The sequence below is a fragment of the Plectropomus leopardus genome, chromosome 18 (genome assembly GCF_026936395.1).
Source record: "Plectropomus leopardus strain MGB_pleo_1.0 chromosome 18, ASM2693639v1, whole genome shotgun sequence".
Lineage (NCBI taxonomy): Eukaryota > Metazoa > Chordata > Actinopteri > Perciformes > Serranidae > Plectropomus > Plectropomus leopardus.
In genome coordinates this window covers 21,050,749-21,071,712 of record NC_142193.1, presented here as the reverse complement: position 1 = coordinate 21,071,712, position 20,964 = coordinate 21,050,749, and the positions used below count along the sequence as shown (strand labels likewise).

The 20,964-nt window shown below is 43.6% G+C and overlaps 1 protein-coding gene and 1 long non-coding RNA gene across 3 annotated transcripts in view; one reads left to right on the top strand and one right to left on the bottom strand.

Moving 5' to 3' along the window:
* The window catches only part of LOC148186488 (uncharacterized), a 90,684-nt gene that overhangs the window by 34,470 nt on the left and 35,250 nt on the right, over nt 1-20,964 (bottom strand). The window lies entirely within an intron of this gene.
* The window catches only part of rai1 (retinoic acid induced 1), a 73,257-nt gene continuing 60,686 nt past the window's right edge, over nt 8,394-20,964 (top strand). Inside the window, exon 1 of the mRNA XM_088091013.1 lies at nt 8,394-8,671. The gene's annotated coding sequence lies outside the window, so the exon portion shown is untranslated. The remainder of the gene's footprint in view (nt 8,672-20,964) is intronic.

The window sequence follows — 20,964 nt, the reverse complement described above, 5'->3', positions numbered from 1 at the left end:
GTAACATCTACGCCTCGGTTGGTTTGAACGCCTTTGCCACTTTCCAGACTTTGCATGGCTCAAAGGGCTTAACTCTCACACTGTCCCCTTCTTTGAGATGGTCCATGTCTTTTGCTGTGAGGTTGTAATATTTCTCTGTTGCCACTGGCTCCAACAAAGTGTCTGCGGTAACCAGGAGGGCTCGTGTTCTCCGACTCAGAAGTCTCTGCACTGGGCTGGTGTTAAGACCTTGGATTGGAGTGTAGCGATGATCCAGGATAGCCAAGTATGGAAGTTGTCCTGCAGCAGCTGCTTTCTGCATGAGACGTTTGTCTTCCCATTGCTCTGCGGGTATCCAGGCGAAGATGTTCTGCATTCGAATTCCCACAGCCTGCTGAATTGCTGAAAATCTTGCATATTGTATTGTTTATTGTGGTCCATTATCAGCAAAGACTACATCTGGAATCCCTTGCCGTGCAAATTGAGCCTTTAACTTCCTTATCACAGTACTACTCCTGGTGTCTGGTAGATAATCAACCTCTGAAAAATTGGAATAGAAATCCACAGTTATCAGGTAATATTTGTTGTGAGAGGAAAAACAAATCAGTTCCCACCTTGGCCCAGGGTGTGTGCATCATAACATGTGACTGCAGTGTCTCTTTTTGTTGCTTTGGGTCTGTTGACATATTGCATATGTCGCATTTGGAGATGAAGGTCTCAATGTGCTCATTCATCCCAGGCCAGTGAACACATTCACGTGCTCGGCTGAGACATCCGTCTATTCCCAGATGCGAGGAGTGGATGCGGTGAGTCAGCTCTGAGTGCATCAGGTATCACTGCTCTCCTTCCCCTTAAAACGATGCATCCTAGATCACAGATCATCTTGGAATAAGAAGTAGCGCTTAATGTCCTGTGGGATGTCATTATCACTTTCTGTAATTTTGTGTCCTCGTTTGTAGCTGATCGTATGGAGCTCAGTCTCTCAGCAGAGATAGGCAGGTACTTAACCATGTTAACCATGTCAACCTCAGCCTTAGGACTCTCCGGTAGATGAGCTCTGCTCAGTGTCTCTGTGCCTGGCACATAAACCACACTGATATTGTACTTCTGCAGTCTGAGAAGCATCTGCTGAATCTCTTTGGTGTGATAATTAGAGGGTTTTTGTGAATGTTATCCAGCGGCTTATAGTCACTCTGAACTATCACCATATGTATACTGAGGAAACTTCTACCTGGACATAGCCCCTCTCTGTAGGTGTGTGTCCAAAAGCAACTGGTTTGCCCCTTAAAGTCAAAGCTGTGATGCATCACGCTGCGGTGTCAGTTCCTCATCCTGATCGTAGCACAGGTGCGTTAGTTAACTCATCTTCCAGTCTCTGAAATGCTGCTTCGTGTACATCAGTCCAGTCCCACATGTTCTCTTTGTGTGTGAGCTGTCTCAGACTCTCACAGTCATCTGACAGATGGTCATAAAATTTGGACAGGTAGGTACCTACCAGTCGCTGTACTCCTTTGAGTCCTTCACTGTCAGCAGGTGTCCAGAGGAGGTTACCGGCTGTTGTCTGACTGTTGTCAAACTTGTCTGAGTTCAGTTTTATGTTTCGTTTTCTGCACCTGATCAGAAACTTCCTCAGTTTCTCATCATGATCTGAGATTGCCTCCTCCCGTGTTGCCCTGTAATCAAGATGTCATCAGCAATGATTTTACTTTCAGATTACAATGTTCATCAAACAGCCATCATTGGACTCACTGTCTGTTGTCACCTGTCAGAGAGAGCTCTCCTCCACTGTCTCCTCCACTGTCTCCTCCACTCCTCCACTGTCTCCTCCACTGTCTCCTCCTCCTCCTCCTTTTTCTCCATCGGGCATGCAAAGGTCCGTGTACAAAGTTAATTCCTCCTTCCAGCTCTTCGCTGAGTTGTTTGAGTCTAACACCAGTATCGATGGAGGTTTAACCCCTTCCATCCCGACGCAGTTTCTCTCACCGCTCACCTGTTGCGGCTCGTTAGTCTCACGGCTCCTCGCAGCTAACACGCCGGCTAACAGCAGATAGTGCGCAAAATATCCATCCGCTGCCGCCAAGTTTCATTCTGCTCTGTTCTTACTGTACAGAACAGATGGCTAAAGCATTTCACCATGCTTGCAGGTTTCTTTATTTAATCAACACGCTGAAGATTAACGCATACTCCAGCCAACATTTTTGTGTACTCTGTGTAACACTCAAATCAGTCCCCCGGACAACACACATAGGAACAACAATCCTATTGTTACAATCATAGCTTGTAGAGACACGATATAGTATTTAAAGTGGGGGGAAAAAGGCCAAAAACGTCATAATTTAGCATGTGGAAAATAAGGCCAACAAGGCAATAGTATAGTATGTCGAAAAAAGTCAAATTTTGACCCCTCCTAAAAACTGCTTAAAACGACATAGAATAGCTTGTAGAGACGTGTCATAGTATACAAATGGTGATTAATGGCAGAAAAAGGCCAAAAACATCATAATTTAACACTATGAAAAAAATGGCCAACAAGGCAATAGTATAGTATGTCAAAAAATTTTGACCCCTCCTAAAAACATGTCATGAAAAAGGCTGAAAATGACTCATAATAGCTTGTTTAGATGCGTCATAGTATACAAAGTGGAAATAAAGGCCAAAAAGGGCCAGAAACCTCATAATTTAGCATGTCAAAAAATGGCCAACAAGGCAATAGTATAGTATGGAGAAAAAAGTCAAATTTTAACTGCTCCTAAACACGGCTGAAAACAAAATAGCATAAATTGTTGAGACCCATCATAGTATACAAAGTGGGACTAAAGGCCAAAAAAGGCCAAAAACCTCATAATTTAGCATGTCAAACGACATAGTATAGTATGACGAAAAATGTCAAATTTTGACATGTCGGAAAAAAGGCTATAAATGACATATTATAGCCTGTAGAGACACATCTTACTATGGCATGTTGAAAAAAAGGCCAAAAACATCATGATTTAGCATGTCAAACGCCTTAGTATGGTATGTCAAAAAATGTCAAATTTCGACATGTCATAAAAATGGCTGAGAATAGCTTGTAAAGACACGTCATAGTATACAAAGTGGAAATAAAGGCCAAAAAGGACCATAAACCTCATAATTTAGCATGTCAAAAAAAATGGCCAACAAGGCAATAGTATAGTATGTTGAATGTCGAAGAAATTGCTGAAAATCACATATTATGGCCTGTAGAGACACATCATACTATGGCATGTTGAAAAAAGGGCCCAAAACGTCATAATATAGCACAGGGGCGATATGGCAAAAGTATCATATCGCAATTTTTTTTTTATGGCAGAATCACGATCATGATTTGATCCCGATTTTTTCCCATTTTAAGACTATTGTGCATGTTACGGAACAGTACAACCAGGCGAATTTCCCAATTTAGAAAATATAGCCCTAAGATAGAGGAATAACAGAACATTTAGGCCAAAGTACCTTTTTGAACAGATTTTAATCTGTGCATGTAGTTTTGTTTTCCACTGTTTTAATGGGAACCATATCTTTTGTCAGGTAAAATATTATCGATGTTGAATTTTTTCTTCTGTGTTTCATTTTTATCTATGACTTCTCACCATGATGTTTTTATGGCATTTTTGGTAATTTTTGACAATATCCTATAATATATATGTTATGTTATATGTTATATATATGTTTTGGGGTCATTTCTGACAACATAATATATACTATAACGTTTTTGTGGCCGAGTGCTGAGGCAAGTCACCAATGCTCTGCTGACAATGCCACTAAAACGTCATGGTATAGTATGTTGTCTAAAAGACCCAAAATGACCCAAAAACATCATAGTATATTATGTCACCAAAAATGACCCAAAATGCCACAAACACATGGTTGTATAGTATTTCGTCAGACGTGACCCCAAATGCCAAAGGATAACACTTGAAAGCATCACTAGATTTTTCAAAATGGTCCTCTGTGAAAATGGTAAACAATACATAGAAACATATTCATAATTGCAAACAAATAAAACAAATAAAGAGCAGGACCATAAAACAGCAGCAGCCTAATAGCAAAACAGCAGTAACAGCAACATAATGTTTAAAAAGTGCCCCTTGTACAACTAAAACTTAAAAAAGAAATAAATGAGTTACATACATTTAGACACATTTGCATTAATAACAGCTTGGCACAAGAGAGCACTTACTTTCACATGTTAACGTCTGTATGCTGAATGCAACACCATTAAAGAACAGGCAATTTTCTCAGCACTGCATTCCTTAATCCTGGTTTGTTTACAGTAAACAAAGTCGTACTGATTATTTACCAGCAGAGGGCGAGAGCACACCACAGCTCTAATAAAAGAACCCTGCAACGAGAAGTTGTTATGGGCCAAAGTCACTGGGTGGCACTCGTGTCTCGGGCTCATGTTTGCTTCTCTGTCATACAGATGATGCTGTTTGTTCCTCTGAATTAAAATTATGAACTGATTTTTTAAGTGATGTCTAGTCATCAAAAACCTTTACTTAGAATAAAGGACACAGAGGATACAGACACAACAGTGTGACACTACATAACATCACAAACAAACGGTTGCTGCACTTCAATGCAGTGACCACTGGGTTGTGCACGAGGATTGTTTAACACTAAATATTTGTCATTGCTTGATTTGATTTAAAAAAAATAAAAAAGACCATAACACAATTTATAGTTGTCTAAGTTTTGAGTTTAAAGTAGCCAGATTTGGCTATATTTTGTCTTTTTTCACATGGCACACACTTCTTATTTTTTTATAGTAGTCATGAATTGATCTGAAAAAATAATCCATATATTGACACTATTCCCGATCACTGTTATTTGTCCTTTACAGCACACCACCCCACATCTCTCACCTGATTCAGAGGCAGCCTCTCCTGCCTAGTAACAGTATCCAACACCACTGTCCTCCCGTCTCTATGGCAACAGAGAGCAACCCCCTCCCTGCCCTGCCTCCCATTGATCCAAGGTGTGTGTGGCTGAGTCTTCCATGACTCTGACCCTTACACCCTCCCCCATTCTCTGATCACTGAACTTGGCATTATTGAAAACGAAATTCCCAACTACAGCTTACAAAAAAATTATCAAAACGAAATAATGCCACTTAAACCCACTAATGAACTTCATATGAACTCTTTAATTATCAAAACAATGTAATAATGTGGCACTGAAATCACATGATAGGGCAAAAGAATGGTGTTTTGTTTAGAAATGACCAGTTGAACACCTCTGATTATCTGGGAAGGCCTCACCACACAGAGGACAGCTCCCCTGCTTCTATATCTGATTGGAAAACACACGCACGCCCCCACAAACTGCACACAAACAGGCCTGCACAAGTGCATCAGAGCGCACGGCGAGCCAAGATGAGAAGCGCTTTCAAACGTTTCTTCAGAGGCAGTTGTTTTTAACCCCTGTCCATCTCGATTGATGTCAGCGCTGTAGGCAAAATCACGCCTCACTCAGATCCGCATTGATCAAAACAAATGCATCCCAGGGAGGACAGCTCCCCGACATGCTTTGGGCACGTATATGCATAGCTTGGCTTCGTGCATCTGGTGGTACTGATCTCCAAACTGCCGAATACTAATCACATCTTTTTTAAAAATATGACTGATATAGTTTGCAGATTCTAGGCAGAGCAGGGGAAAAGTAAGAGGCTGATATCAGAGTAGCATCCTCATGCCTTTCATCCCCTTAACCCTTTGAAACCCGAGCAAATTGGCTTGATTTCTCACAAAAACATGGAATAAAAAGCGATGAGTAACCCAACAAGAAATTACCAAAAAAGCAAAAGAAAAAAATTTGACAAGAAAATTACCTGAAATTAGTACACACAAAATGAAAGTAAAAGAACAAAAACAAAAAATGAACTGAAATTAGTAGAAAAAATATGATTAAAAACAATAAATATAAATAACAATTATGATGATGATAAAGATAATAATAATTTGTCTAAGAACCTAATTTTAAAAATATAATTACAAGATATTAAAAAAAAAATCTTTATATTTTTTCCTCATTATGTGACAATTTTCTAATGATTCTCTCTATTTTAAAGTGTACTTTCAGATCATTTTCTTGCCACCTTTCACATTTATTTTTAGCAATCTTTGAGACATTTCATGCCAAGTTGCTGACTGTTTTTTTTTTTCAAAGTTTTTGACAGAAAACAAACCTGTGGCTTCAAAGCAAGTTTCAAAGGTTTAAATGCTTGTGAAAGGCGTGTGAACGCAGCACAAAAAATTATGTCAATCCAGGTTTCTTAGATTTAAATCGTTGGGTGAGTTTGATTGATTATTTCCATGTTTTATTGAGAAATTTACAAGCTTGATGTCTATGGAACAACGCAGCGTCCCTCTCTGAAACCCCGGGCCTATATGCGCCTTGTTTTTCAGCCGGCTGAGCAACACCCTGACGATAAGCGTGCCAGTAAGGAGCGGGCTCTGTGTCTGAACTCATGAATTATTAAAAAGGCGACTATTTCGCGGCTGCAGCTAAAATTAGGAATAGCCTTATGTTGGCTATAATTAGAAAGCAGATGGAGAGCGTTCATTTATAATCGTACATGGAAGGTTTTGACGTTTCCAGGTGATGATGCTGTGTGTTTGTGTGTGTGTGTGTGTGTGTGTGTGTGTGTGTGTGTGTGTGTGTGTGTGTGTGTGTGTGTGTGTGTGTGTGTGTGTGTGTGTGTCCCGGGTGGCTTCAGAGTGAGCCGCGGCGACAGAGACAAAACTCTCCCCGTCTGTCGTCAAGGTCAGACGGAGGCGCATCCTTTTGCGTCAAGAGCACCGGGAGAGAAATTAAACTCCAAATCAATTGCCCTTGAATCGCCGTGCGCGTGTGTGATTGTGTGTGCGCGCGTGACCGACAGCCAACGCGTGCGTCTATTTGTTTGTGGAGAGTGGGGGGGCGGGGGGCAGCAGCCAAGGCTGTGCGTGCGCCGCCCTGCAACGCATCTGTCCAAGAGCGATCACGGGCCATTGCATGTATGGCGGGGGAGGAAGAGACGGAGAGCTGGCGCCTGCAAACCCCGATCAAACACCCTTGGCTGCACAGGAGAGATTCAGAGTGACCGAGATAAGCTGCGCTCGCGCAGCTCGGCGCGTTGCGACAAGCTCTCCTTTTTTTTGCACGACACAGCAAATGAAAACAAGGAGAGGATGCTAATTATTGACGCGCGCCTGAGCAAGCAGCCAGCAGCACCCTCATCTGTCACTCAAGAGGAGGAGGAGAGGAGGAGGAGATGGCTGAATGGGAGGAGAATCACAGTCCCACTACCCCTCCTCCTCCCCCTCCTCCTCCTCCTCCTCCTCCTCCCTTCCTCCTTATTTTCATTCATGGCACAATCAGTGACACACGCATACACATATCTCCCCCAAGCAGTGGCTGGCTCTGTCCCCCTCCATCAAAAGACAGCTCTCTCTCACTCACACACACAAACACACACACACAAACACACACACACACACACAGTCCTTCCCTTTTGTTGTCTAATTTCCTCATAAACACAAAAACACACAGCCCCCCCATCTTTTCCTATCGCTGTCTCTCACACTGGGATTTTGGTCATCTCTTTTCATACATGAGTAAACACACGCTCAGAGTATGTCTCACAAACACACAGACACACACACACACACACAATTGTGTTTCCAGACACACATGAAGCTTGCCACCCACTCAGAGAGAGACAGAGGGAGAGAGAAAGTGAGGGAGGGAGGGGAGGACGAGGAGGACGAGGAGGGAGAGCAAACCTGAGACACAGAAGGGCTTTGAAGCCGCCGCTCGCCCTTTCTCTCTCTCCTGCCGGGTGCTTCTGAGTGCACGAGAGAGAGAGGGAGAGAGAGAGAGAGAGAGAGAGGGAGGCAAGGAGCAGGTGGTCCCACAGCTCAACCACTCCTCTCCTCCCTCCCATCAGTACCTCAGCTATCTCCCTCTCCCTCTCTCTCACCCTGACACACACACATACACGCGCGCTCAGTGTGATGGCAATCACTCCACACCACCACCCCCATCTGCTCCCCCTCTCTCTCTCTCTCTCACACACACACACACACACACACACACACACACACACACACATATATGTGTGTGGTGGCTGTCGGACAGGCTGCTAGACTCCCCAGCAGAGGCTGCAGGACCACGCACCCCAACACCCCACTCACCCCCGCCCACCACCTCCGCCGCTGCCGCCCCCCAAGCTAATTCCATTATACATTCCCGACTGGAAGGAAGAGGGGCTGTCTTCTAATTGCTTTCTTATCCCCCTGAGTCCCCCTCACACTCTCCTCCTCCTCCTCCTCCTTCTCCTCCTCCACCACCACCACCACCACCATCATCACCCCCCCCTTTCTTTCAGCCCGCCCCTCGCCCTGCGTGCACTCAACATGGCAGCAGACAAGCAGAGGAGGGAGGCAAGCTAGAGAGCAGGAGAGAGAGAGAGAGAGAGGGAGGGAGAGAGAGAGAAGCAGAGAAGCAGGCAGGCAGGCTGCTGCTATCAGGGAATACTGGTGCCATTTTCAGCATCGCAGGGTAAAAGGATTGAGCCTCGCCGCTGTCCGCTCGGCTCAGCTCAGCTCGCCTCGGCTCAGAACAGCTGAACAAGAGGGGGATTGGAGGGACAACAAAAGGAGGAGAGAACGGCTGACCCCTAACACAGGTACCATGCTTTTCCCTGTCATTTGTTTCTGCTCTGTAGCAGGTTTAGGAGGCACAGCAGTGTGCTGTGCAGATGGAAGTGAGAGCAGAGGGGGACTGGCAGAGGGGGCGTGTGTGTTTGTCTGCGTGTCCATGCCGAATAGAGGACAGCAGGGTCCCTCCTGGGATTGCGATCTATTTTCACTCACTGGGTGCTTTTTCACAGCATGGGGAACATTCGCCTCCCACATACAAAAACACACACTCCCAATAACAGACACCTGCTTCAGTTCTGTTTTCCACCAGCATCTGTCCAAACAACAACAACAAAAAAAAAACAACAAATACTGTATCTGCCTGCAAAGCACATCAGAGAGCATGCAGGGAAACATGAGCTGCAACCTCTCTGTTTGTCTGTGGTTTGTTTGTTTTTTTCCTCCCTAGCTGCATCCCAAGCCTGAGCCTTAGGATGTGTTACGTAGTGCTATAACGGGACGCTATGTCAGAGCATCGATGTGTCATAGCACGCTGTTTACTCTGCCTATTGCATAAGGAGAAATCTGAAAGACGTACACACACTCACATACACACACTGATCTCATGAAACCAGTGACAAAGACAGATTCTGGTTCCTCTAATCTTTGTTTACATGTGGCTTATGGATCCATTACTCTGTGCATGAACGTATTTTGTGTGTTTTGCTGTGTGAGGAAGAGAAGTTGGTGCATTGTTAGAAATCCGTGAGCAGCTTCTGTGTAGCTGTTAAAGCGTATATATGCTATTTTTAGTTTGGCTTTGATATGTGCTGACCAGTGACACACACTGTACGTCATGGATGCACACTGGTATACGTGTGTGTGTGTGTAAGGGAAAAAAGAGAGAGTGTGATTGTGTGTCTAATGTGCTGCATAGGCTCAATTCAGAGGTGGCTTTACTACGGTGTGCCATTAAAAGATGCACTGAGACTGCAGTGTCACTGCTGACTGAAACTGATGCTACCAACAGCCTTGCTTGCCCCGAGGAGAGAGAGAGAGAGAGAGAGAGAGAGAGAGAGAGAGAGAGAGAGAGAGAGAGAGAGAAAGAGAGGATGAGATGGATGGAGAGTGAGTGAGGGGGGGTCTGATAGAGAGAGAGGTGTGACAGAGAGAGAGAGAGGGAGCGAGAGAGGGTGAGAGGGAGGTGGAGACAGACACGGCAATGTGTGTGTGTGTGTGTGTGTGTGTGTGTGTGTGTGTGTGTGTGTGTGTGTGTGTCTGTTTGTGTGTATATGTGGGAGAGAGGGAGGCAGGGAACGAAAGAGCGCGCAACAGGGAGGAGGGGGGAACGACAGAGATAACGCAGAGAGGGTGTAGAGAAGTGTCAGGGAGAGAAAACAGAGGTGAGATAGAGAACAGCGGTGATGTGTGTGCATGTGTGTGCACCTAGAAGGATTTTGTGTGTGTGTGTGTGTGTGTGTGTGTGTGTGTGTGTGTGTTTGTGTGTGACAATGCGTGCAAAAGAGTAAGGATGATAGAACGATAGAGCAGGAGGGGGAGAGTGATAAGAGGTGAAGGGAAGGAAGAATATATGAATGGAAGATGAGAGGCTGATCCCCCAGCAATGCAGCGACATGGCGGCCATCAACACGTAAACATCAGCACCGGGATAAACAGTGTGTGTTTGTGTGGACACCTTTGTGCTTACACAAACAGAAATGTATCTTTGCATATAGTTAATATAAACAATATACGTTGAATTTCTGGAACAAAAATACCTTCAGCATGTATATAAATCTCTCTTCCAGAAGATGCGTTTTCAGCTGACAGCAAAGTTATTTGTAACCTGTACTTGAATGCGTCTGTGGTTTTTGTTGTGTGTGTTTGTGTGTCTCCAAGTGTGTGTGTGTGTGTGTGTAAAAGCAATATTTCTGTAGTCAAAAGAAAAAGATAAGACAAGAGCCAGCCCACTGGCTTGGCACAGCGTGGCATGGCAAGGCAACGTACCTCGAATACGCAATTGCTGCTACAGAGACAAGGGGCTGGTGCACACACATGCACACACACTGACGCGCACACACTGAAGCACACTCTCCTTTGCCACTGACTTTTTTCTCCTTCACACACACACTTTCAGACTAACAGTGGGTTTCCTGCATGATGCAACACAATGAAAGGAAGCTGATTATCATGGAGATTGGGAGGCGTGTGGAGAACAGGTTTCAGTGCATGTGTGTGTGTGTGTGCATGTAGGTGTGTGTGATGGTCAGTAAAGGGCACGCTGAAATTGGCAACTCATTGCTGTGGTGAAATGAAAGGTGAAAGCTCCCCTCTGTGTGTCTCTCTCTCCCTCTCTTGCTTCCTCCGCCTTCCTTCCCCTTTCTGTCTCTGGGACTCAGACCAAAACAAATAGATGAGGTCAAGGAGAGGAGAGGAGGACAGAAAGAGGGAAAAAGGGACAAAACAGGTGAAATGAAAGATTGAGAAACAACAGCACAAATTAAACGCAGATGAGAAAGAGGAGAAGTAGGCGAGACCCTTGTTAGAAACTTAAAACATCACATTTGTCTTTCTCTGTTAATCATTTTGTCTCTACATTGATCTGTTCCTTTGCTTATATCCGATTTCTCAATTGCTCAAGCCCCATTTTAAACTTGATTGTACTTTCCGTTTGTGTGTGTGTGTGTGTGTGTGTGTGTGTGTGTGTGTGTGCGTGCGCGCGCTTACGAGCGCCACACTATAAGCCCCGAGTGCCCACCTAATTGCCCCGGAGGCTCATGGTTATTTACTGTGGGGGGTTATTAGGCAGACAGAGAGAGAGCAAGACGGAGAGACAGACTGTTTGTCCCTCATTAAAGAGAAGTGCCACGAACACAAGCAGGGCTGTAGGGAGCAACTGGACCACAGCACCGTCATTAAAAGCGCACGCACACACACACACACACACACACACACACACACAGTCAGCAGCTAATGAATGTGGACACTCCACCTATGACTCATACAATGCTGTTCGTATTCATATTGGATGACAATCTCTGTTTCCTTTTATAAATAGTAACAAGTCTTCCCTGAAATCCCTGCTGTTGTGTTTTTTGTTCACTATCTTTAATGATGGTGAGGAACAATATAACAATATGAGTCAACAGTACAATAGCAGCTAAACACAAACATGTATATCTTGTATTAACCTGCTAGGGGGCAGAATTGAGGCGCTGCTCATTTTAGCCAATTTAGGTAGGAAAGAAGCGCCATAATTTTAACATTTTTCACTTTTTATTCTTAAACTCAGATTTTTTTTACCTATATGTGTAATATTTTCAGGCAAACAACCTGCATGTGTCTGCAATCAAAAACCACTTTAAGTTTTTCGATAGACAAAACAAGTCTTAAGGAATTAAATGGAAATTGTATAGTCACTATAACAAACTTTCCCGTAATATTATGGTCAACAACTGGCAGCTGCAGTTGCCAGCATTCTACCATTATTTTACGTTGTCACTACCGTAATTTACTTTAATTTATTACAGTATTCTACAGAGGACTGTGAGGTTTACAGTGTAATACCATAGCTAACCTGTGGGTAATATGATGATTGATAATGGTTGCATGTGGCCTCTGTCCACTCAAGATTTACAGTGTTTTACTGTAGTTTGGAAAAATGGTACATTACTGTTAGAATTTGGCCACATTTCTTAAGACTGTAAGGTTGCTAAAAAAAACTGCAGTAAATAAATATTCTTCAAGGCATTTCAGTAATATTTCAGTTAAGCAACTCTCTTTACTTTGATTTCATACCAAACATGTGATCAGATAATTTATAAAACATCATGATATTATCAAAAGTTCCAGTTTGCACATTTGTGTCCTTTCTTGTTGGCAAGAAGTTTGTTTACACAAGCAAGTTCACAAATCTTTAGTGGATCTTAACATATTGGGGATGGAATTAATCTGCAGATGCTCTGGTTGAAAATAAAACCAAACTTATGTTTTTAGGAAGGCCAAAATGTGGCCTGTAACGCTTGTCGTCTTTTTGTTGCTTAAGCTGATATTTGGAAAACATGGTCGAGTGAGAAGTCAGCAGTGATTGATGATATGAAACAGACAATAAAACGAGTTTTTCAGCAATTGTGAACCTCAGCAACCACGAGAGATCCTTAAGCATACTGTCATACACGAGCACACAAAATATGAGTCTGACTGGTCCAGTAGTTTGCAAGATTAGCTGCAGACAAATACACAAACGCACATAGACACACAACCAAACCCACCATCCCCTCAAGGCTTAATGTCATAAACAGTAAAAAGCAGTAAAAGATGGAAGAGATGAGACCACAACACAGCAATGCACATGCCCTCCTTCGGTCCCACCCCTTTGTGCTCAAATTACAGTTGATTAAGCTTAGTACCCAGCAGAACCTTCATCAACTTTCCCTTTTCGATTATACTTAGATATATTATGTGCCAAGCTCGTAAATACTGCAACACCATCTATTAATCGCCATCCGAACAGCCTTTAACACATGAAGCACGGACGGCACAGAAACATCTGGCCAGCTAGCAAACTAGTTGAGCATCTCTCATAATGCAACATTGTGTTTTCACAGTAGAGTTTAAGCAACAAAGACGGACAGAAATACACACTACAGCAACCGGCTGAATGGAACCGGCATCGTCAAGTTTGTCTGATCTAGCCAGAGTAACTGAAGGGGGGCGGGCTTAAGATCAGTCAAACTACAGCCATAAGGAACATACAGGTCAGTTTGAGAAGATTGTTGCAGGTGGTAATTACTGTCAGGAGTTGGGTTTAAGTTCTGATATTAACTTTTCTACATCGAGAATTAATCTTTCAATCAAAAAAAATCACAATGCATCTAAAAATGTCTTTTTTTCTGCCGCCCCTACCAGAAGGTTTGCAACATCTTAAGATGACAGCATGACTTTGACACTGAGGCCTCACTGGAACTTGGTTCAACTATCAAAAGTTAATTGCTCCAAAATGGACAGAAAAAAAGACTGTTTAAATAATGGTTTGTCTCAAACACTGATAAACAAGTGGCAAGTAGTCATTTAATAATTTCAAGTCAATGACCAATGTGTTTCTGAAAAACAATAATAATAATGTCTTTTTTGCCTTAAGGTTTCTAGCTTCTGTCTTGTTGTCATTTTTAGATGCCTGGATGGATCGTTGTGGATAATCCATTGCATAAAACACACGGAAACACACACACGTGCTCACAAAAGTGTAAACACATGGTCTGCAACATGATGTCACACCCAATCTCTAATACAAACACAAACAACACAGAATACAAATACTGATCCTTCTCTCTCATCTCTCTCCCACATGCCTCCATCTACACACACACACACACACACACACACACACACACACACACACATATATGTGTAAACACTAAGGCTCCGTCTTCATGTGCATCATACAACCCAACACGCACATGCACACACACACATTGTGTATTTCCAGGAGCTCAGCTTGGGTGCACTGTGAGAGGGCGGGTACACACTGTTCCAGTGAACAGTATACCACGGCTGCTAACCTAGATCTGATTACACACAGACGCTTCTCCGTGTGTGTGTGTGTGTGTGTGTGTGGGTTCATACATGTTATATGTGTGTCTGCACTTGAGTCTAATGCACTTTGCAGGTAATATGTTTTTATTGGACTACCCAGGAAAGTGTCAGTGCAGTGTGTTTGTCTTGTGAGGGCTGATGTATTTCTTTTTGAGCGTTAGGAACATCAGAGAGAGAGAGACGGAGGGGGGAGGAAAAGGGGGATGGTGATGGTGGAGGGGAAGAGCAAGGGGGTTACTGCAGGGAGGAGAAGACAGAGGCTGTGATGAGAGAGGGAGAGAGAAAGCGAGGAGGGGGTAGAGAGGAAGAGAGGAGGCTCATCTGTATGCTGGTTACTGTGTGCTGCTTGTTTGATCTGGAGGGAGTACTTAGTGCTGGATGGTGGGATGCTGCAGAGTGGGGAAGGCAAAAATAAGGTTCCTGCAAGAGTGTGTGTGTGAGGAGCGGGAAAAAGTGTGTGTGTAATTAGGTGTGAGGTGTTGGGTGCAGCACTTTGCTCATTAAAAGGATCTGGCTGCGGTCCAGCTCTGTGCAGTTCATCAACTGTCCTTCATGTCTCTCATCCTCTACCTCCTCTCATCATGTCCTTTCCTTCCTTTCTCACTCCTTATTTTTTCTTCCTCTCCCTTCTCTGCACTCTATCCTCCCGTAACAGCGTTACTGCAACAAAACACAGCTTTGCACTGGTGGTCCTGATGGATGGAAAGGGGGGAGACTAAGGATGATGGAGGGGGATCTTTCATCCCTGATGAGTATTTGATCAAATGCGCCTCATTAGAGCTGAATATATCATGCTTGTAAGGGATCAGTAATGAACGTGTATCCATACTAATAAGTGTATGTGCAAGTCTCACAGACTTTTCATATGTAACTGTGGGGAAAAGCTTTTTTGTGAAATAGTGTTTATGAGACCGAAAGCTTGTTAGCAGGATACACCTGTTGGGCAACTGCTAAATATTCAACTAAAAAAATCAGCAAGGGTAAAGTTGGTGGGGGCTGACTACCCAGGGGGCTCAAAAAAACCTGGCATGAAAAGTTTGAGTTTTTTGTAACTATTTTGGGATCCAAAAAGAAAAGACAAAAAGCAATGTTACTTTGTAAAACAAAACAAAACAAAAAGAGTTAAATGATAATAATAACTTAAATAGCACCTTTAGTGCTGTGACAACCGGAAATGGTTGTCACAGCAGAAATGGGATACATAGACAGCGATACAAGAACAGAAAGCCAAACAGCCCTTTTGAACACAAGCTAGAAGAAACTAGGGTAGAGTCAGGTTAAAATTAAAACCAGAGGACAAATAATGCAAGATGTAGGATGCATAATGTCAACATAAAAGGTGTGTGAGAGAGAGACATGAAGTGAAAGAGGGAGGACGGGGGGCCCAAAGACACTGCTTATGCATAGTGCCCAGGCTTTGCTGCGACGCTCCTGCGTATTAGTACACCACTGGCAATGAAGAAATGCATAATCAGGGCTTTCTTGAATACAGTGACTCTCTTCTGCAAGCATATGGAGAATGATATGTGCTTATTATTATTAAAGTTTTTTGGGGTGAGTGTGCAATTGCGGGGCAAAGTTTTATTCGCCTGCACAGCTGTTCAGCACTATAACCGGCAAGCAAGGCAGTAATTTTAGTCCGGGTGTGCTTTCAGAGACTTGAGAGTGTGTGTATGTGTGTGTGCATTCAGCTAAGTGAGCGCCTTGCTAAGTAAAGCCTGCCCCGCTGCTGTTTAGCTGTCTTCCAGAGTGACGGAGAATGAAAGAGAGAGAGACGAAACAAATTAGGCAAAGGGAGGGGAGAGATGAAAATGATGCTGGGAGGAGTGAAGACGAAGAAGGGCAGAGAGGCAGATGGAGGAAGCAAGAAGAGATGAGGTTAGGGGAACAAATAAAGAGCGATGCCAAAGCAGGGATCAGGGAGCTGTAGAGGGAGAGAAAGACAGATCGGGGGAACAGAACGACATCAAGAGAAAAACAGAATGCAATATGGATAATTTGAACAAAATGGAGGAACAGCTAAAAGTCAAAGATGCAGATTGGTATGTTTGTGTGTGAGAGAGAGCAGAAACAGAGAGGTGGAAATAACAACCATTAGAGCGCACAGGGAAGTGTGCGATGGGACCAGGCAATTATTGTCAAGAATCGTACTGGAACCAGAAACTGTCACCAGCTCTCTGTCTCTCCTGTGTTCTGATCACGCAGCAACAACAGTACTTTGAAAAGTTTTCTACCCACCTATCCCCCCTCCCCACCCTCCTGTTCCTTCAAACAGCTGCTGGAGTTACATAATCCGGAGAGAAACATTGAGAAAAAGCGAGATCAGAGACAGACAGAGACAGATAGAAGAACCAAGAGTGAGAAATGTTACAGAACATATCTTGTGCCATGATATAACGTATAAAACACCCCCGCTGACATACTTCACCAGTTGTAGTCATGGCCTGAATAAGCATCCATGTGCAGACAAACATAAACTTTTAAGTTTCTGTAACAATTTGACAGTTAAGCTGCTTATGTTATGATTGCCATAGTGATATAAAACACAGAAAAGACATTAAAAGAGCATTAAAAACAGGGCAGAGATTGCGTCTGTGTGTGAATGTATGTATGTGAATGTTTGAGCATATTGGTGCAGATGTGAATATATTTGTGAGTGGGCGGCATCTATGTGTGGTCTTTTCGGCAGATGAAACTCTGAGGAAAGTTCTTAAGGTAAAGTTGGCTGCTTCTCTGCCAGATGGAAATTCATTTCCCATCATGTGACGCAATCACCACAATAAATGATGACATAGTACGTCTGCAAACCATGGATGGTTAGAAGTTATTATATAGCAGATACCTTGAAACATTTCAACAACACTCTGGTTAATGTGTGTTATGTTGAGGCATAAACTCAATTTGGTTATAGTTAGGAAAAGACTTTTTGTGGCACTCTCCTGGCCAGAAATGCAAGTATTATTTTGTTGAAAAACATTGCTTTTCGTGGCACTATCCTGGCATGAGACATAGCGATGCATTGTTGAAAAAATGAATAAATACAACATTTCGAGGCATTGTCCCAGCCGGAATGTCTTTGTAAAAAAAAAAAAAAACAGCTTTTCATGGCAATATCTCAGCGAAGGCAACAACTTGCTAAAAAAAACGACCATGTTTATGCACTATCCCTGCAGGAAACAAAATCTGTAGCACTTTCCCAGAAGGAAATAAAGTGATATCTCTGCTAAAAAAAAATCTACATTTGTGGCACTATCCTGGCAGCAAACTAAGCAATGTCTTTGTTATAAAATTTTTAAAAAAACAGCCCCGGTCAAGCCACAATCACGGCAGGAAACGCACCATTGTGTCACTAAAAAACATCTGCTTTTTGTGGCAACATACCATCAAAGGCGACAACTTGTTGAAAAAAAAAAACAACCTTGTTTCATGGCACTACACGGACAGCAAACAAAACGATGTATTGTTGAAAAAATAATCATGTTTGTGGTATTATCACTGCAGGAAACAGCATTGTCTCAGTATGGGAAAAAAAACGCCTTTTGTGCCACTATACAGTCAAGTTATAAAGCAATGTCTCGGCTTAAAAATAAAAATTATTAAAGTTATTTTTGGCACTAGCCAAGCTAGAAACAAAGTAATGTCTCTGTAAAAAAAAAACAACCGCTGTATGAGGCACTATGCAGGCAGAAAAACGCAGCAATGTCTCATTAAAAAAAAAACCAAAACATTTCATGGCACTATCCCTACAGAAAACACAGCGATCTCATTAATAAAACAACCACTTTCTATGGCACTATCTTTGGTGGAAACACAGTTAAGGGTCTCAAAAAGACGCCCACATTTGTTGGCTAAAAAGCTGGTATAAAATGCACCGCTGACTCATTAAAAAAAAAACAGTTTTTTGTCCCTGCATGGTGTCATGTCATCCATCATCCCTTCCACCTCTCAGTGATAAAGTCTTTAACTTTAGAAACGATGATAATACGTATGATGCGTACAAATGTAATGTTTCCGTGGTTTGCACAAACATACAACGCCAACACCATCTCCTGATAATGAACATACATTTAGAAGCATAAACACAAACTTATATTTATCACTCTCTTACATTTAGGTATAAGATATGCTCAGTGTAACTGAAGAGTTCAAGCTGAAGTGCATCCGTCCACCAGGCAGGTCAACGGGCTGCACGGCTCAGGTGCAGAAACACTCCTCCTACACATTAATACAAAACTTTCCTTCTTTGACCTTTGACCTGTCAGCTCATTACCCGTTACAGCACAGTTTGGCTAAATCTTTATGTCTATGATGGCAATGTGAATAATTTTGCAGGAGGAAAATCATTGCATCCCCTCTTGAGTCCCCGCTGAGTACATCACCCCATTCAGTGCTGTTGCTAGGTTGCATGTGCGTGTCTGCTTACATGCATGCGTTCGTGCCCGCGTGTGTGTACGTCTTGCTTGACTGCCTCCGTGTTATGGACACAAAGTGAGTTCTCTGCCTGTGAATTAGCTTCCATAGCAACCAGTGCCACACAGCCACACAGCCAGGCAGTGAAGTGAATGAACGCCGCTCTGAAAGTGGGCACAGGCCCGATGCCAGATCTGGGTATGTTGGGCACGCTGGCATGCTGACGGGCACGGACAATAGGGCGTTGCTGTGGTGATAGGCGGGCTGGCGGTCGGAGGTGGGGGATTTAACAATGTGCATTGGTATGTGGATGGCAGACAAAGTCAAAAGCAGCGTTCAGTGTGATAATGGAGCCGCTCTGTCTGTTTGACGCTCCTTCAGTTTGTTTTCCTACTGTTTCTCTTCCTCCATCGCTATTTTTGTTTGCCGCTCAGTATCTCTCCGCTTTTCATCCCCTGTTCTCTCTCTGTTTGCTTTCCTCCTCTTATCTCTCTCTCTCTATGTTTGCTTTCCTCCTCTCTTCTCTCTCTGTGTCTCTCTGAGAAAGAGGTTGCGGCATTGCGGAGGTGGGTGTAATGCGGGGGCAGAGGAGATTTTTTTTATCACAGTGTTATTGTCAGAGCTGGCCCATCACCTTGGATACACACACATATGCACCCACACACACACACACACACACACACACACACACACACACACACACACACACACACACACACACACCTCAGACGTCAAACGCACGTCAAATGCTAACAACTCACAGTCAAGGTTTGGCACAAAACAAAAAAAGCCCTCAGAAAGTGGGCCTAACAGCACACAACTCACATGGTGAGCTGTGTTAAATCAACCAAACACATCCAGAGAAAGAACAAAACACTGAGTGAAAAACATATAAACACTCACGACTCAGACGTCAGAGTCGGACTTCATGTTGGCTTGTGATCTAGATGATAGCCAAATCCCAAGGCGTGCTGTTCAGTCACCCAGACAGGAGGGCGGGCAGGCGCGTAGCCGGGATCTGGCTAATTGCTAATGTTCTCATGCAGAGAAAACATGAGGGAGATGCTAATGACCTCTCACTCAGATGTCTATCGACTGACATAGCCGTAGCCATGGTAGCCAGGATGAAAGCACACGCAAACACAGTCACACGTTTACACACAAAACTCAAAGTCACCTGAGGTTGAGATGAGGGATAAACCTGAGCCAAAATCTGAAATTAAATTATAATTTGATATCATCAATTATCTAACTTGTTAGGATGTATTTCCGCCGTTGTGAGCAAAACATAATGAATGCGGAGAACGAAGCTACGAGGCTATTCTGTGCTTTAATATCGCTTTATTATACCTATCATCTTTTCTGTGGAGATAAAACCATGTGTGTTGAGACAAAGAAGGGAAGGAAAAAGAGAAAAAAAGGGGAGAAAGAGAGTGAAGGCTGCTGAATAGTGGAAGCACCTGGGAGAGCAAAAGAACAGTAATCAATCACACACGTGCACGCACCTAAACACACCCACAAAACACACCCACGCGCAAACACACACAGGCAAATGCGCAAAGCACAGCTGGGCTGTGGAGAAGCCATCTGTAACGCCACGATATAGCGCTTGGTGTGTGTGAGCATGTGTGTGTGTGTGTGTGTGTGTGTCTGCATTTGCTCTCATGTTTGTGATCGCATGCATGTGCATGCAAGCAAACTCAAGATCAAGTCCCAATTCACTCAACCGTGACTCTCCTTGTGATGGAGGAACGCACTCACACAAGCCTGGATTTACATGCATACACACTCTTTTGCCAACACATGCATGATCACTAACCCATGCTGACAACACACACACACACACACACACAGACTCATGCATAAGCATCGACTCTCACCTGCAGCCATAGGCTACACAGCAATGCATACTAAAAAGGCCGGGATAGAAGAGGGGCGAGGAGCGCAGAGAGAGATGGATGAGACAAGCGAGGGATGGAGTGAAGGATGGATGGATGGAGGGAGAGAGGCCAGTGACACGGGTTTGCACGGCCAAAGAGATCTGTAATGAGATCTCGGTGAGTCAGACAGGATGCTACACACTTATCCTGGCTGGATAACAGACGAGCGGCAGGGGATGCATTAGGATGCATTAGCCTAGCTGGCTAATATCAAAATCTGTGTCGATGTTATTAGCATGAAGCGCCATCTAACACTCTCGCATACATCAATCTTCCTGAAAAACAACTAGCCGTGTCATCTGGGTGGTGGGATTAGCGAGAGCTGGCAACAATTCACAGCTACCTAAGCAGTTTCTCCCCGCAGCATTAAATTAGAATAGGTTAGCGTTGACCCA